The sequence below is a fragment of the Chiloscyllium plagiosum genome, chromosome 18 (genome assembly GCF_004010195.1).
Source record: "Chiloscyllium plagiosum isolate BGI_BamShark_2017 chromosome 18, ASM401019v2, whole genome shotgun sequence".
NCBI lineage: Eukaryota > Metazoa > Chordata > Chondrichthyes > Orectolobiformes > Hemiscylliidae > Chiloscyllium > Chiloscyllium plagiosum.
Window position 1 is genome coordinate 4,589,195 of NC_057727.1, and position 18,013 is coordinate 4,607,207.

At 41.2% G+C, this 18,013-nt stretch overlaps 1 protein-coding gene across 1 annotated transcript in view; it reads left to right on the forward strand.

Moving 5' to 3' along the window:
• The first annotated feature begins 5,745 nt into the window (after positions 1–5,745).
• The window catches only part of tpra1 (transmembrane protein, adipocyte asscociated 1), a 73,489-nt gene continuing 61,221 nt past the window's right edge, over positions 5,746–18,013 (forward strand). Inside the window, exon 1 of the mRNA XM_043707603.1 lies at positions 5,746–5,867. The gene's annotated coding sequence lies outside the window, so the exon portion shown is untranslated. The remainder of the gene's footprint in view (positions 5,868–18,013) is intronic.

An 18,013-nucleotide genomic window follows, 5' to 3' on the forward strand; every position in this document is an offset into this window, starting at 1 on the left:
AAACTTTTTAAAAAATGTAACCTATTTTCCTAATTAACCTGTTCAGAGATGTTATGACACACCTCTGGAGTGGGTGGGACTTGAAACTAGGCCTCTTGGTCCAGGCGTAGAGACATTGTGCCACAAGAACCCTTTTTTATAAATGTTAACACGTAGAAGCAATGAGCAATTAATGGATAATTAATTTATGGTTATTGGCAAGAAAACGAAAATAGTCAGAAAAGGTTTTCTTTAAACACAGTAAGTGATTAGGATTTGAAATGCGCTGTTTGAGAGGGTGAGAGAGGCAGATTTAATTGTGCCTTTCAATTTCAATTTCTGGAATTCTCTGTGAATGTCAGTCAATTAGTATATTTAAGGTTGTGAGTGACAGGTTTTTGGATACACACAGAATCAAAGTAGATGAGGACAGGACAGCGAAGTGGAGTATGGGGAGAAATCAGCCATAACCTTAATGAATGGTGGATGATGAGTTAATAAGTTCAATCATTGGAAGATTAAAAACTGATCAGGTGAGAGACGTGGCAGGGTTTGACTCGAAGGAGACAAATCAAATCAAAATAAACATAGTGTAATGGAAAATCTTAAGAAAATTGTTTGCTGTATGTCTGGATTCAACTTCTTCATAAATTCTAAACTGTATACCTAAAAACAAAAAAACTGTAGAAACAAAAACAGAAACTGCAGGAGAATCTTATCAAATCAGGCAACACCAGCCTTCCACATCCATCAAAGTTTCACCTGCACTTCCACCAATGTCATTTATTATATCCGTTGCTCCCGATGTGGTCTCCTCTGCATTGGGGAGACTGGACGCCTTCTCGCAGAGCGCTTTCGAGAACATCTGTGGGACACCCGCACCAACCAACCCCACCGCCCCTTGGCTGAATATTTCAACTTCCCCCTCCCACTTTGATGAGGACATGCAGGTCCTGGGCCTCCTCCATCGCCACTCCCTCGAGACCCAATGCCTGGAGGAAGAACGTCTTATCTTCTGCCTTGGAATCCTTCAATCCCAGAGCATCAATATGGACTTCACCATTTCCCCTCCCCCCCCCACCTTACCCCAGTTCCAACCTTCCAGCTCAGCACCACCCTCATGACCTGTCCCACCTGTCAATCTCTCTTCCCACCTATCCGCTCCACTCTCCTCTCTGACCTATCATCTTTACCCCGACCTCTATCCACCTACAGCACTCCCAGCTACCTTCTCCCCAGCCCCCACCCCCCTCCCATTTTTCTCTCCAACCAACCCCACCGCCCCTTGGCTGAATATTTCAACTTCCCCCTCCCACTTTGATGAGGACATGCAGGTCCTGGGCCTCCTCCATCGCCACTCCCTCGAGACCCAATGCCTGGAGGAAGAACGTCTTATCTTCTGCCTTGGAATCCTTCAATCCCAGAGCATCAATATGGACTTCACCATTTCCCCTCCCCCCCCCACCTTACCCCAGTTCCAACCTTCCAGCTCAGCACCACCCTCATGACCTGTCCCACCTGTCAATCTCTCTTCCCACCTATCCGCTCCACTCTCCTCTCTGACCTATCATCTTTACCCCGACCTCTATCCACCTACAGCACTCCCAGCTACCTTCTCCCCAGCCCCACCCCCGCTCCTATTTATCTCTCCACCCCCGAAGGCTCCCAGCCTCATTCCTGATGAAGGACTCTGGCCCGAAATGTCAATTTTCCTGCTCCTCGGTTGCTGCCGGATTTTTCTCCTGATTTAAAGCATCCACAGTTCTTTTGATTTTTAATGTTTTGAGTCCAGTGAGTTTTCTTCAGAACTGATAGTAGCTAGGAAAAGTTGGTATTTATGCTGATGATGGGGTGAGAGGGAAAGGATTGAGTGGATAGGTGAAGAGCCCACAGAAAGAGAAAGTTAGGGTAACAAAGGGATGGTTGATATTAATCCAGGGAAGAAGACAGGCTGATAATTGGGACTGTAAGTATGTAAAAAATGAGTTGACTGTGCAGAAATCAGCCTGTGTCATGACAGAACCTGGTGGAAGTGGGTAAAGGCCATGAAAGAAGGTTTTAAGGTTTAAAATATTGAACTCGCTATTGAGTCCTGAAGGCTACATAGTTCCCATTTAGAAGATGAGATGCTACTTTTCCAGCTTGCGCTGAGCAATGCTATCACCTATATGAGAATAATATGTGCTTTTTAAAATTGCTGCATTATTTTATGAGCTAGTTTATTGTTTAATAACAGTTGGTGTTGCTGTTCAACAATGTTGTTGGATAATTAAAATGTTATTTGTTGCTTTTAAGTTTTTATGGAGATTGAAAAACATTACAGACTTTAGTACCTATTTAATGTAGAGAAGAACACAAGAATGTCTATTTTTTAAAATAGACAACAATTTGAAATATTTTGGAATGTAGATTCTGTAGGCTTCAATATAAGATGTGGTATCTAGTTTGTATTGAAGTTGCCCTACATTAAGACAACCTAAATAACAAATCAAAAGAATATTTTGCTAGCTACATGCAGAAATCTGGCAGGAAGTGGTTATTACCTGATTGAATAACAAGGTAGTTTTGAATGGCTGGCTGACCTGCTCTTTTTACTGTATAAAAGTGCAATGATGATTAAACTCCACTGAATCTGCCACTTACTTAGAATTGAGTAAGTGAATGAAAATGTAAAATTATGCCTGTACCACAATTTCACTTTCTTAACTCAGTAGCAACTTGAACTAGATTACAAAGTCTTGTAGATTTCCTTACAGTGGAAAATTTGTGAATTTTATAAAAGGAAGATAGAAAAATGGGAAAGATTAAACTACATACCCATGAAAATGGTGAGAGCTACAGAGAGTGAGATTATAAAGGGAGACATTGTTAACAAACACAGAATCACTGACGAGCGAAGGATAACTTGCTTGTGATTGGAGGTGAAGTTAATTTAATGGAAAGCCTGACAAGGTTGATTGTTCCCCATAAATGACTTGCAGATATTTTCTTATCAACTTGTTAGAGATGATTTTGCATACCTTTGGAGCAAGTGGGACTTTAACCTGGGCCTCCCAATCCAGAGATAAGGATACTACCATGAGACCTCTACAAATTATGTGCATAAAATCACTTCTGATTGTTTACAGGAGTGTGGTTGCCAAGTGCAATTGATGGGAATATTACCCAATCCCCTCCATCGAGGCTGGGACTTCTATGTCTGTCTATTGTTTGCTGCCAGAATTGCTACACGTTTTGAAATGTCCCCAGCTTCTTGCCTGACACACATTGGTGTCAACAAATATTTTGAAGTTTCAATAGACTTCACAAACCCAACTAATTCTTTGTTGAGGATGAACACTAAGACCAGCTCTCTTTATCAATTAGAACGCGTGGCTTGTGTGCCTATCTTCTCCATGAGGATAATATCTATTACAGTACAACAATTACATCACCCTTTATCCTTAACAGAAGCAATTGAGAAATACCCTATATTATCCCAACATTTGATAATCTGTAGTTGGACATTGTTTAGCTTCAAACACAGACAGCTCTTGACTCTTAAACACTATTCCATGGCAGCCAGTAATATAACAGTTTATTCAGGGGTACAGAGACATGAACCGATGTTGTGAATATTTGGAATCCTAGAATAAAGAAGGCTGAAGCTATTGCAGTGCAGTGGTGGTGTCCCTGGAACAGAAAGTCCAGGTTCAAGTTTCACCTGCCCCAGGTGAAACATGTATGAAAAGGATGATTAAAAACATCCAATCTCGTGGGCTGGGCTATTGTGGCGCAGTTCTAATGTCTCCCCCCTCCACAAGTCAGCCTGTGTTCAAGTCCCACCTGATCCAGTTGGGTCGTAATATATCTGAATAGGTTGAGTAAAAAAGAATCCTGAGGGCTGCAGATAATCATTGACATATTCTAGTCTGAGGTGAAAATTAGAAATAAGATACAAAGTCAGTCATATTCTTACAGAGACTGTGTGGCCTATTCTAGTTCATTTTTAAAAATGCTCTTTTAAATTAAAGGCATGAGGTGATAAATATGTTATATCTCCAGTCTGAGAAAGATGAGCAAGATAACATTAGGAATCCCTGATGAACATTTATACGATAGTATGCTATGTTTTCCCTTTGAAATACTTCATGTACCTGAGAGAAGTTGGACATGATAGTAATGACACTGGATGAGTAATCCAGAGACCTGGCTAATTCTCTGAGGACACCCTGACAGCTAGTGGATTTAAAATTCAATTAATAAATCTGTAAGAGAAAGCTGGTCTCTTACAAACATATGAAATAGGAACAAAAGTAGACCATTTGGTCCCTCGAACCTGCTCTGCCATTCAGTCAGATTATGGCTGATCCATTTATGTTTTGAATTACACATTCACCGTCTACCCCCAATAACCTTTGATTCCATTATCTAACAAGAATCTGTCCAACTCCATCCTAAAATATTCAATGATCCCACCTCCATCGTCTTCTGAGATAGGGGGTTCCAAAGTTGAGTTGCACAACCTTCCAAGAGAAAAATAAACTCCTAAAAGAGGGACCCCCAATTTTAGGACTGTAGCCTCTTGTTCTGGACACACCCACAAGAGGAAACATCCTTTCCACAGTCACCTTGTCAAGACCATTCTGGATCTTATGCACTTCAATCAAGTCAACTCTTGTCAGTTTTCTAAACTCCAATGGAAACAAATCTATCCATTCTATCGTCATAACACAACTCTTTCCAGGATATCAATCTAGTAAACTTCCTCTGAAATAACTCCAACATGTTTTATATGTTTCCTTAAATAAGGAGACCAAAACTGGACACTATACTTGGTCTCCGCAATGTCCTGTATACGAGTCTTACTTCTTTGTTCAATTGCTCTTTTAATAAAGGTTGGCATCCTATTAGCATTCTTGATTATGTAGCATACTTGCATGCTAATGTTTTGTGATTCATGTACTGGAAGATCTAAATCCCTTTGCATCTCATAATTCCTGTTCTCCATGTCAGCCATGCTGACCACGAGTCTATTGCCCATTTTGTAAAAACCCATCTGGCTCAGTAATTGTATTTGTGAATAAAATCTGCCTGACCTTTACTTGATCTGGCCTCTTTGTGACTCCAGACCCACAGCTGACTCTTAACTGCCCTCTGACATGGTCCAACAAGTCATTTAGTTCAAGGGCAATTAGGGATGGGCAATAAATGTGGTTGTTTATCATCCCGTTAAAAAAAAATGCAGTTTTGAACATTAGGGATGTCAAACAAAATGGAGACGATAAAAAACTTTTAAATTCTCCATATTTGAATAAGAGGATGTCTATTGCTAAACAAGTTGACAGGTGCAGTTATTGTCCTCAGTGTTACAAATTAAATGGTTTTATTATCAGGCGTAAACAGTAGGTAGAAAACTACAAGAAAATCAATTTTAATTTTGGTGATTTGAACTTATAAATATGACAACAATGCATTCTATTGCCAAAGTGTGAGCTCATGGTTATATCCACATTACTTCCCTTTCCAAACTGCTCTTTTTAAAGTATATTTTTATTTACACTGTCCATGAGCCACCCAAATTTAGTCAAATTCAGTTACAAGCCACTCTTCAAAACATTGACTAAATGGTAATGATTAACCCTTAGACTACTGACATTCTTATGCATATATATGTCTTAAAAAAACAGGTCATCTGCTCATTTTATCTGTGTCAGTGTTAATGCTCCACATGCGCCTCCTTCCACCCCTTTACTTCCTGTTCATTTTTCTCCGATGGAGGTTAAGGATGTCTTTTGAATGAGGTGTTAAATTTATATCCCAAGACCTGTTTGGCCTCTTATGAGTGGGCACATGATGTTTCTTTGAAGAAGAACAGGGGTATTCTCCCTGGTGTCCTGGGCCACGAGGTATCTCTCAACCAAGATTCGGAGATGCTGGTGTTGGACTGGGGTGTACAAAGTTAAAAATCACACAGCAACAGGTTATAGTCCAATTAAATCTGTTGGACTATAACCTGGTGTGTGATTTTTTTAACTCTCAACCAATATCACTTAACTAGTTGTAATTTCGTGGAGCTTGCTGTGCTCAGTTGGTTGCCGGTTTTCCTATGACTTGTCAAGGTATAATTTAATTTACTGTCAAGCTGTTCAGATACTTCGACATAGTAAAAAGTGATTTTTGTACATTTCATTAATGTAATGTACTTGAAGGTCACCTGGGTTGAAGAGAGTCGTTCATGGTAACTTAAGATAGTGCAGGGATTGAACCCACAATATTGGTGTTAAACTGCATTACAGACCAGTCAACCAATAAATTGAGCGAACGATCCCGTTTGTTTTTAACGTACATTTATTTAGAAAGGAATAAAATCAAAGCCATGTGTGAATGGGAGGCAGCGGGGGAAATGAAACTAAGTCGCTCATCGAAAGAGCTAATATTAGCAATGATGGGCCGAACGACTTCCTTTTGTGTTGCATAAATTCAGCGAGTCATTTTAGTTTATTGCATTGACCGTTTCGTCGGCAATTTAGCTGTGCATTTTGGAGACAGTGCCAAAAGTTTGGTCTGGGGAGGGGAGGGAAGGAAGGGCCCGTTCAGCAGGAAACTGCTTCTGTGCTGAGTCTGTGTGAAAGGAGCCTGCAGTCAGGTGATTTGCTGACCCCGTACGAATCCATAAAGCTCCCGAGCGAGAAAGAGACAGGCAGGCAAGAGATATGTTCCTCTTGAGGCGTGGAAGCGAGCTGCTAAACCCATTTTAATACCCCGTGGAAAACGTTGCGATCTGTAAGTAGTGATTAGTCTCATGTACGTTGCTTTATATTGAAATGGATACATTGTTTAGTCGCTACAGTGTGTCTGTTACATTGTATTTGTTCTGACTGGGATTCCCCTTTCCCGTGGACAGATCACGTTAAGTGGATCTTATTTTAACGGCGATAAGTGAATGTTTTTCCTCTCCTCTTAAGTTTAGTTTTTGAAAGGAAGTACCGACATTTAGGTTGAGAAAGGGGACTTTGGCCTAGACGCTAAATTGAAAACAAAACAGAAACGAGCGCATCAAATCCAACGGCTCTCGAAGAAGATTAATGTTCGACAACAAAGCAGGGGGAGGGATGTACTATGTGTTTAATCTTGCTTAAAATAAAGGCCGACTAATCAAGGTGGGTAATGTGAGATTGTGCGGTGCAGTCCAATATTACTGATAACTTTGTGACCATTATGAACTGACGTGTGGGGAAATCGCTTTGGGTTCCAGTGTAGTCTGGATAGTATTTAATGGTAGGTTAATGGGGTCAAAATCACAAGGTTTGGTTTTGGTGATCTGAGCACGGATTTGTGCTTTAAGTAATACCTCGTGTATTTAAAGGTTTGATCTTGGAGATGCAAAAATTGCATGTGTATGTGTTGTTTTTATTTTCCAAACACATTTGTCTATTTAATCACTGTTTGGTGTTTTGAGGTAGAAACCTTCAGCTCGTTTAAAGTGAGACCGCAGAGGTAACTGAATGGATAGTCTTGATCTCAGTGATTTAAATATTCAATGATTAGGTTAGGACATCTGGTCGGCATGGACGAGTTGGACCAAAAAAAATGACTAGAGTAAGATTAGGGCCAGTCAAGGACAGTAGTGGGAAGTTGTGCGTGGAATCAGAGGAGATAGGGGAAGCGCTAAATGAAGATTCACACTGGAAAAAGACGATGTTGTTGTGGAGAATTCTGCGAAACAGGCTACCAGACTAGATGGGATTGAGGAGGTGTTACAAATTCTGGAATGTGTGAAAATAGATACTGAATGCATCCCTGGGCTGGATGGGATTTATCCTAGGTTTCTTTGGGAAGGTAGGGAGGAGATTGCTGAGCCTTTGGCTTTGATCTTCATCGTTGTTGTCTACAGGAATAGTACCAGAAGGCTGGAGGATAGCAAATGTTCCCTTAAACAAGAAGGGGAGTAGAGACAACTCTGGTAATTATGAATCAGTGAGCCTTACTTCTGTTGTGGGCAAAGTTTTGGAAAAGGTTATAAGAGATTGGATTTATAATCATCACAAAAGGAATAAGTTGATTAGGGATAGTCAATGTGGTTTTGTGAAGGGTAGGTTGCGCCTTCCAAATGTTAGTGAGTTCTTTGAGAAGGTGACCAAACAGGTGGATGAGGGTAAAGCAGTTGATGTGGTGTATATGGATTTCATTAAGGTGCTTGGTAGGCTATTGCACAAAATATGGAGGCATGGGATTGAGAGTGATTGAGTGGTTTGGATCAGAAATTGGCTAGCTGAAAGAAGACAGAAGGATGGTGGTTGATGGGAAATGTTCTTCCTGGAGTTCATATACTCTGTACTGCAAGGATCTGTTTTGGATCCACTGCTGATTTGCCATTTTTATAAATGGCCTGGATGAGGACCTAGAGGAATGGGTTAGTAAATTTGTAGACAACACTAAGGTTGGTACAGTTGTGGATAATGCTGAAGGGTGTTGTAGATTACAGAGGGACTTAGGTAAGCTGCAGAGCTGGGCTAAGAGGTAGCAAATGGAGTTTGCAGAAAAGTGAGAGGTGATTCACTTTGGAAGGAGTAACAGGAATGCAGAGTACTGGGTGAATGGTATGCTTCTTGGTAGTGTAGATGAGCAGAGAGATCTGTGTCCCTGAAAGTTGCCACCCACGTTGATGGGGTTGTTAAGAAGGCATATGGTGTGTTAGCTTTTATTAATAAAGGGATCGAGTTTTGGAACCATGAGGTCATGCTGCAGCTGTACAAAACTCTGGTGTGGCTGCACCTGGAGTATTGCTTGCAGTTCTGGTCACCGCATTTATACGAAGGATGTAGAAGCTTTGGAAAGGGTTCAGAGGAGTTTTACTGGGATGTTGCCTAGTATGGAGGGAAGGTCTTATGAGGAAAAGGTGAGGGACTTGAGGCTGTTTTTGTTAGAGGAATGTTGAGAGGTAAGTTAATTGAGACATATCAGATAGTCAGAGGGTTAGATCGGGTTGATGGTTAAGGCCTTTTTCTTAGGATGGTGATGGCTAGCATGAGGGGGCATAGCTTCAAATTGAGGGACGATAGATATAGGACAGATGTCAGAGGTAGTTCCTTTACTCAGTATTAGGGGTGTGGAATGCATTGCGTGTAACAGTTGTAGGCTTGCCAACTTTATGGACATTTAAATGGTTATTGGACAGGCATATGAATGAGAATGGAATAGTGTAGATTAGATGGGCTTCAGATTTGGTTTCACAGGACAATGCAACATTGAGGGCCGAAGGGCCTGTACTGCGCTGTCATGTTCTGTGTTTTATATTCTATGTAATATTTTACTTCTGAGATAGCAAATGTGTGTAGCATTGAGAGCTGAAATAGTGGAGATTGGTCTAGAGGCAAAGAAGATCAGAGAAGACGGGGAGCTAAGAAAGTCAGGTGAAGTTTGAGGGTCAGTGCTTGATTGAGGTTTTCAAGCATTTGTGTTAGGATTTGAACTTTGGTATGCTCTCAGAGGAAGAGAAGACACCAGAGGGATTTGCCACATATTCCCTGTTTTAGTTCAGGCAGAGAAGGCTGTAGAGAAGACCTAACCAGATGAGTGAGCTTTGGTAAACAGTTTGGAGTTGCTGCATGAGCCAAGTGGTTAATTGGATAGCTCTTCCAAAGATTAGAGTTGTGCTGGAAAAGCACAGCAGTTCAGGCAGCACCAGCTCTTTCAAAGACCCCACACATGCACTGTGCTGAATTTTGTCACGAATGTCTATAGAGTTTGCGTTGAGACAGAATTTCCATTTCTGATCGCAACCTAATAACTCCTGGCTGGTATGCAAGAATATACGGACACGGTGTGAGTGCAATGAAGCATAGCTGTGATAATATCCATGAGTGCTAGGTGACACACATTTTGTTGCCACCCTATTGTACATGGCCATTCATGGAGTGATTCTGAGAAGGGTACCAGAGAATTGGTGCTTGGTTCAGAAGGAAGAGACCATCAGGGAGTGTTTCTTTGTATGGTGAGTTACGTCAATTTTTTTTTTTGTTTAGTTTCTATAGTTTGCATCTCAATGCCTGCTAGAAGCTGGAAACTCTTATTTCATGGATGGTTATGTCACCATCCTTACATGATACCCACAGACCAGTGACTGTTTGCTTTAATGGGATGTGATGCCGTACACTGTGACCCAAGGTGTTTTGGGCAACTTTGGTTCATCATTATCGGTGGCCACATTCTTACCTGGACCCTAAGCTCTAGGGTTCCTTCCCTACACCTCTCCCCTCTGTCTACCTTGCTTTCGTTATTTTGGTCACATTACCTAATATTTCCTTCTGTCTTTCCTTCTCCCTAAATGATGTTCCTGTAAAGCATCTTGAGATGTATTATTACATTAAAGATGCTGTATAAATATAAATTCAATTTTTAAAAATATTCTTCATGGGATGTGAGCATCACTGGCTGGGCCAACATTTATTGTTCATCTCTAATTATCCAGTGGGTGGTTAAGAGTGAATGGAGTCACATGTAGGTCAGACCATGTAAGGATGTTACTGAACCAGATGACAGTTCAGCAATGATTGGTCACCATTAGATGAGCTTTTTATTCCAGATTATTTTCAAATGTCGTCATCTACCATAGTGGGATATAACCTATGTTTCTGAGACGTTGGCTTGGGGTTTTGGATTACTAATCTGTTAACTGATATTACCATTACACCATCATCTCCCCTTGAGCATAATTCTCAGTTTTCCACTATCACCAATTTGTAGTTTAAAATTGGTTTTTCCTGATTATAACTGTTCAACGCTTGTGGGGAAGACCAAAGTTAGGGACCACAGGGGAATCAGAACACCCAAATTTACTCAGTCGGTGATTAGCATATGGAACTTGTTGCCATTAGATCTAGTGAGTTGCTCAGTGTAAATTTCAGCGACAACTTCATGAACTCGTGGGAGAAAGGAATAAGAGGAGCCTTCCGGTAGGGTTGCATGAAAGAGAGTGGGAGGTGATTCATGTGGAGCATAAACACGGGCAGGGTCAGTTTTGATAAATTCTTAATCTCGCAAGCAATTGAGTGATAAGGGGAGAGTGCAGGTAAATGGCGTTGAAATGCCCATCAGCCATGATTGAATGGCGGAGTGAACTTGATGGACTGAATGGCCTTACTTCCACTCCTATTTCTTATGGTCTTATGCTTTGCATTATCTTGTACACTTCTATCAGGTACTTCTCTTCTTCTTTCCAGTTGAAAAGCACAAGCTCACTCAAACACTCTTCATAAGACAAGCTCTCCAATCCAGGCAGCAGCCTGGCAAATCTCCTCTGTACCCTCTCTGAGGCATCTACATCCTTCCTATAATGAGGCGACCAGAATTGGATGCAATATTCCAAGTGTGGTCGAACCAGGGCTTTATAGAGCTGCAGCAAAACCTCACGACTCTTAAACTCAATCCCCTGTTAATGAAGGCCAAAACACCATACACCTTGCCACCCAAATTGATAATGTTGTTAAGTTTGGGGGATCTATGTATGTGGACTCTAAGATCCTGCTGTTCCTCCACACTGCCAAGAATCCTGTCTTTAACCCTATATTCATCATTCAAATTTGACCTTCCAAAATCAATCACTTTGCATTTATCCAGGTTGAACTCGATCTGCCACTTCTCAGCCCAGCTCTGCATCCTGTCAATGTCTTATTGTAGCCTGCAACAGCCCTCGACACTACCTACAATTTTTGTGTCATCGGCAAACTTACTAACCCACCTTCCACTTCTTTCAATCCAAGTCATTTATAAAAACTCCAAAGAGCAGAGGCCCAAGAACAGATCCCTGCGGGGCACCACTAGTCACTGATCTCCACTAGTCACTTTCCATCCAGTACCGCTCGCTGTTTTCTTTCGACCAGCCAATTCTGTATCCAGATAGCCAAATTTCCCTGTATCCCATACCTCCAAACTTTCTGAATGACCCTACCTTGGGCAACCTTATCAAATGCCTTACTGAAATCCATAAACACCCTATCCACTGTTTGACCTTTGTCAACTTGTCTCATCGCATCCTCAAAGAACTCAACAAGGCTTGTGATGCATGACCAGCCATTCACAAATTCTGGATTAGTGGTGCTGGAAGAGCACAGCAGTTCAGGCAGCATCCAAGGAGCAGCGAAATCGAGGGCTTTTGCCTTGTATGCTGCCTGAACTGCTGTGCTCTTCTAGCACCACTAATCCAGAATCTGGTTTCCAGCATCTGCATCATTGTTTTTACCTCAGCCATTCACAAAGCCATGCTGACTAACTTTAATCAAACTGTTTTTCCAAATAGTCATAAATCTTGTCTCTCAGAATCCTTTCCAGTATCTTGCTTACCACAGATGTAAGACTGACCGAGTGGTCTGTAATTTCCAGGGATTTCCTTATTCCCTTTCTTGAACAGAGAAACAATATTCGCCTCCCTCTAATCATCTGGCACTACTCTCGTGGAGAGTGAGGATGCAAAGATCATTGCCAGAGGTGCAGCAGTCTCATTCCTTGCTTCCCATAGCAACCTTGGATCCTAGTTGTTTGTAGAAATTCAATGCAACCAAATTGCTTGAAGCCACTTCAAAGGGCAGTTAAGACTCAAACACATTGGTTTGTGACTGTATCACGTATATGCCCAGACAAGGTAAGGAGAGAGAGATTCCTTTTTTGATTGTAGAAGCAAAGACTCTCTCCCAAAACTTGAATTTTCTTTTTTTTTTGTTTCCGCCTGCATTCAATCTGCTAATCTCTGTAAAGTAGATTGACCTTCAAGCTTGAGTGCTGGGCATTCTTTGGCAGGAAGTCATGAGGGCATAAGGGGGATATGAGATAAACTTGGCAGAAATGTAGAATCTCTTTGACTTATCCTTAAACAAGTACATTAAGAACAACTAGAATGAGAATAGGATCCCTTAAAGATCAATGAGGTCATCTATGTGTTGTACCTCAGGAGATTTTGCTTCAGTTTTTACTGTGGAGGAAGAAATGGAGGATAAAGAACTCTGAAGTAAATATTAATGTTTTGTAAACAGTTCACATTACAGAAGAAGTAGTGCTGGAGGTCTTAGAAAACATAAAGGTGTATAGATCCGGGTCTGATCAAGTTATCTCAGGATGTCATGGGACGCTGGAGAAAAAATTGCAGGACCTCTACCAGAGATATTTGTATCATCTATAACCACGGGTGAGGTGCTGGAGGACTGAAGGTTAATGTTGTGCCTTAATTAGGCTGTAAGGAGAAGCCTAGAAACTATAGACATCTGAGTGTGGCATCAGTGGTGGATAAGTTGCTGGAGGTGATTCTGAAAGATAGGATTTATTTGCGTTTGGAGAGGCAAGGACTAGTTAAGGATTGTCAGCATGGCTGTGTGAGAGAAATCGTGTCTCATAAACCTGTTTGAGGTTTTTGAGGAGGTAACCAAAAAGATTGAGGGCAGAATGGTAGACATTGATGTTAGTAAAGCCTTTGATAAAGTAGACTAATTAGTAAAGTTAGATCACATGGGCTTAAGGGAGAGCTTGTCAACTATATACAAAATTGGTTTGATCTTAGGAGACACAGGCTGGCGATGGAGGGTTGTTTTTAGGAGGCCTGTGACCAGCAGTGTTCTACAGAGATTAGTACTGGGTCTCTTCTGTTTGTCATTTTGTATTAACGATTTCGATGAGGATTATTAAATTGGAGAGGGTTCAGAAAAGCTTTACCAGAATGTTGCCTCAAATGAAAGGTTTGAGTTATAAAGATAGCCTGGGACTTTTACGCTGGAGTGTAGGAGGTTGAGAGGTGACCTTTTATTGAGGTTTATAAAATCTTGATGGGCGTAGACAGGATGAATAGCAAGGATCTTTTCTCTCGGTTGGGGGAGTTCAAAACTAGGGGCCATACCTTTAAGGTGAGAGGAGAAGGATTTTAAAAAGGACATGAGAGGCAACTTTTTTTATACAGTGGTTTGTGTGTGGAATGAACTGCCAGAGAAAGTGATGGATGTAGGTACATTTACAACATTTAGAAGACATTTGGAATTTGCATAAGTTAATGAATAGGAAAGGTTTGGAGGGATATGGGCCAAATGCAGGCAAGTGGGACTAGTTTGGTTTGGGAATGTGGTCAGCATGGACTAGTAGGTCTGCTTCCATGCTGTGGGACTCTGACTGCAACATTGATAGGCCCTGTTCTTGTTTGAGAATACGGATGCAACCATTAACTTCCAAATATTACTGGATCATCCATCTCTGCCTTCTGTACTGGTCCTCAACATTCATAAATACCAATCTTCAGTTAATTTGATTCACATGGTATCAAGAAATAGTTGGAGACACATTGCTGCGAAGGCCCTGACAAGATTCCAAAAACTGCACTGAAGACTTGTGCTGCAGAACTTGCCGCTCCCCTAGCCAAGTTCTTCCAGTATAGCTACAACACTGGCAACTACCTGACAATGTAGAAAATTGCCTAGTTATGTCCCATACATAAAAAGCAGGACAAATCCAACCCTGTCAATTACTGCCTCAGTTTACTTTCAATCATCAGTAAAGTGATGAAAGGTATGATCAATAGTGATATCAAGCAGCACCTGCTCAGCAATAACCTGTTCAGTGCTGCCCAGCTTGGGTTCCACCAGGGCCACTCAGCTCCTAATGTTATTACAGCCTTGGTTTAAATGTGGGCAAATGAGCTGAATTCCAGAGGGAAGGTGAGAGTGACAGCCTTTTACATCAAGCCTGCATTCGACGGAGTGTGGCATCATGGAGCCTGAGCAAAACTGGAATCAATGGGCAAATGCTCTGCTTGTTAGAATCATACATGGCACATTGGAGAGGATGATCGTGGTTGATGGAGGTCAGCCATTTCAGCACCAGGACAACTCTGCAGGAGTTCCTCAGCGTAGTGTCCTAGGCCCAACCATCTACAGCTGCTGCTTCAATGATCTTCCTCCATCATAAGGTCAGATGTGGGGGTGTTTCACTGATGATTGCATAATGTTCAGCACCATTTGTGACTCCTCAGAAACTGAAGAAGTCTGTGTTCAAATGCAACAAGATCTGGACATTATTCAGGCTTGGGCAAGTGGCAAGCAATGTTCGCACCACATGCCAGACTGTGACCGTCCCCAATCGGAGATGATTTAACCATCTCCCCATAAGATTCAATGGCTTTACCATCACTGAGACCCCACGATCAATATTCTGTGGGTTACCATTAACCAGAAATTCAACTGGACTCACCACATGAACACTGGCTAGAAGAGCAGGTCAAAGGCTAGGAATATGCAGCAAATAACTCCCCAAAGACTAACATTTGCAAGGCATAAGTCAGGTGTATGATGAAATACTCCCCACTTTCCTGGATGAGTGTTGTTCCAACAACACTCCAGAAGTTCCACCATCCAGGACAAAGCAACCCACTCGATTGGCACCACACAGACAAACATCTACTCCCTCTACCATTGATGCACAGTAACAGCACTGTACTATATGCAAATGCACTGCAGAAATTCATCCAAAATCCTCAGACCGCACCTTCCAAATCCACAACCACTTCCATCTAGAAGGGCAAGGGCAGCAGATATATGGGCATACCATCACCTTCAAGTTCCCCTCCAAAATACTCACCGTCCTGACTTGGAAATATATTGCCTTTCCTTCATTTGAGTCAAAATCCTTGAATTCCCTCCCTCAGGGCACTGTGGGTCAACCACTGCAGGTGGGCTGCAGCAATTCGAGAAGACGGCGTTCCAGCACCTTCTCAAGGGCAGCTAGGGACTGACAATAAGTTTTTTTGAAGCATCTTTGCAGTTGTAATCTTGGAAATTGCAACACCCTCTATCTGCCCACAGAAATCAATAATGATCTGTTTTATTTTACAAGTGATTTTTGGTTTGCGGGCTGCATGGTGATAAAGTCACTATGGATAGATATCTCCTCTGTTCCTACTCCTCCAATAGTGCTGCCGGATCATTTTGTCTCATCTTGAGAGATAGACAGGTCCTTGGTTTAAAATCTCCTGCAAAAGGATGGTTCTATTCTAATGCAGCATTTCTTTTCGATCCAGAATCCTGAGAGATACCATCATTACCTCTATATTACAACCATGACTAAACTGCATAGTAGTTCGTGACTGCACATCACTTTGGGATGTTTTTGAAAGGTTGTGTACAAATAGAAGTTCATTCTTTTAAAAATTTTGTAAATCTGTGTGGTGGGGCCCTATAGAACATTATTTACTTTTTCCATGGGCACATCAGTCAGTGGAATGATTAAGTATGGAGCAAGTGTCTTTGAAGACTGTAGCTGATGAGTGGAGTGATGCGCTGAGGGAGTCTGTTGCTATTTACCTTGTCAATATGTAGTGAACTGTTGAAGCTGTGCTGAAATAACTGTTGTGGGATGATACACCTGACCTGCATTAAAGCTCCAAATCCCCTTCAACAGTCCTTTTAATGTTTAATGTGTAAATGACGGTTTAGAATATCATGAGCTTCTCTTTGCAGTAGATTAATGGGACCTGAACCATAAGATGAGGGACCTATTCCTGAAATATTGCATTGCAAATTTTAGCATTGATGCTGAGATTTCAGTAGATAATGTGTAGGTACTTGAAGCTGAATTAATCAGCTGTCAGTAAAACCATCCAGCAGATCTTCAAACAAGTTCAATATCCTGGGTTAAAACCACTACCACAGGCTTATGATCACTTCCGTTTCACCATTGGCCATGCTGCATCATATTTTCTGCTTGTCATAACTCTGATTTATTCCAATTAAATCTGGAATAACATTCAGTGAATGTGTATGTTTTATTTTCATCTGTGCAAGTTTGATGTCTAAGCTTTTTTATTACAAATTATTATGGCCACTTCCATGATGAAAATTGCTAATGTTAAATTATTGCACTGTAATTCTGTTCTCCAACCAATGATGATGCTGTACCATGTCAGCATTATTTCTGAGCTTCTCTAAAGAAGCACCTATAATTCCAACAATTTCTTGCTCATATAGGCTTTTGAAAATTGCTGTAAATGTTGTTGAAGTTTTCTTTTTGTCGTCAGAACAAATGCAAGAATGCCAAGTTTCAAATGATTACAACAATTTATGATGTAGGGCAAAAGAGGCATGATTGACCAGGTGATTCTATCTGAGGCATTGCTTTAGGGAAAGCCATGGGGAACTATAGACTTACCTCTGAATAATTCAAGAAGACACAAGACCAAAACCCACTGCTTTTGTTTTTAAACCTGGGTCCTTGCACATAAACGTACCTTGTGTCTAACAAGGGTAAATGACTTAGAATTCTAATGAACGCTACCTTTTTCTTCCTGAGATGCAAGTGCTTTTGATGAACTAAATATATATTTGTTCAAAAAGATGCATTGTGCAACTTTGAAACAACTGAATTACGTCTCTATATCCTGAGGCAATTTATTGAGTGACTTTAGCCTCTCAGATAAAGATGATGCTTAAGTTTCATTATGTCGCAAATGACTGACTTTATTTAAGAGCTTGCATGGCATGTTGTGTAAAGCAATCATTCTGAAAGTTGTTGTGTAGAACTTTGTGAAACCTCCAGCAATCTCCTGATTTGTACAGTCTTGGGAAACGATGGAACAATGTCATACCTTAGGAATGTAGCCTGTACTTAATTGCTTCATTGCAATAAGTTATATCTTTAAGACTAGAGCCTCTTGTTTCGACTGGGATACTAGGCTAGGATATGGATAAGGAGGAAATGAGTGGCTGACATTTAAGGGGATATTTCAAGAGTACTCTGAATAAGTACATTCCTACTATAAGAAATAATTGAAAGGGAAAGACCCACCATCTTTGGTTATCTAGAGGTTAAGGAAAATCCATGTAATTGCGTGTGAGTGAGTGGAAGGTCATGTGATTGATCCAAACACTTAAAAGGAGGGAGAAGTTAAGAGTATGAGGAGAAGCTTGCTAGAAATGTAAAAACCAGATAGTAAGAGTTTCTACAAATATCTGAAAGCTGGGCAGAAGCCAGCTCGCAGTTTCTGGAATGATACCCCAAGCATATCCTTAACCTATATGAGTTCAAG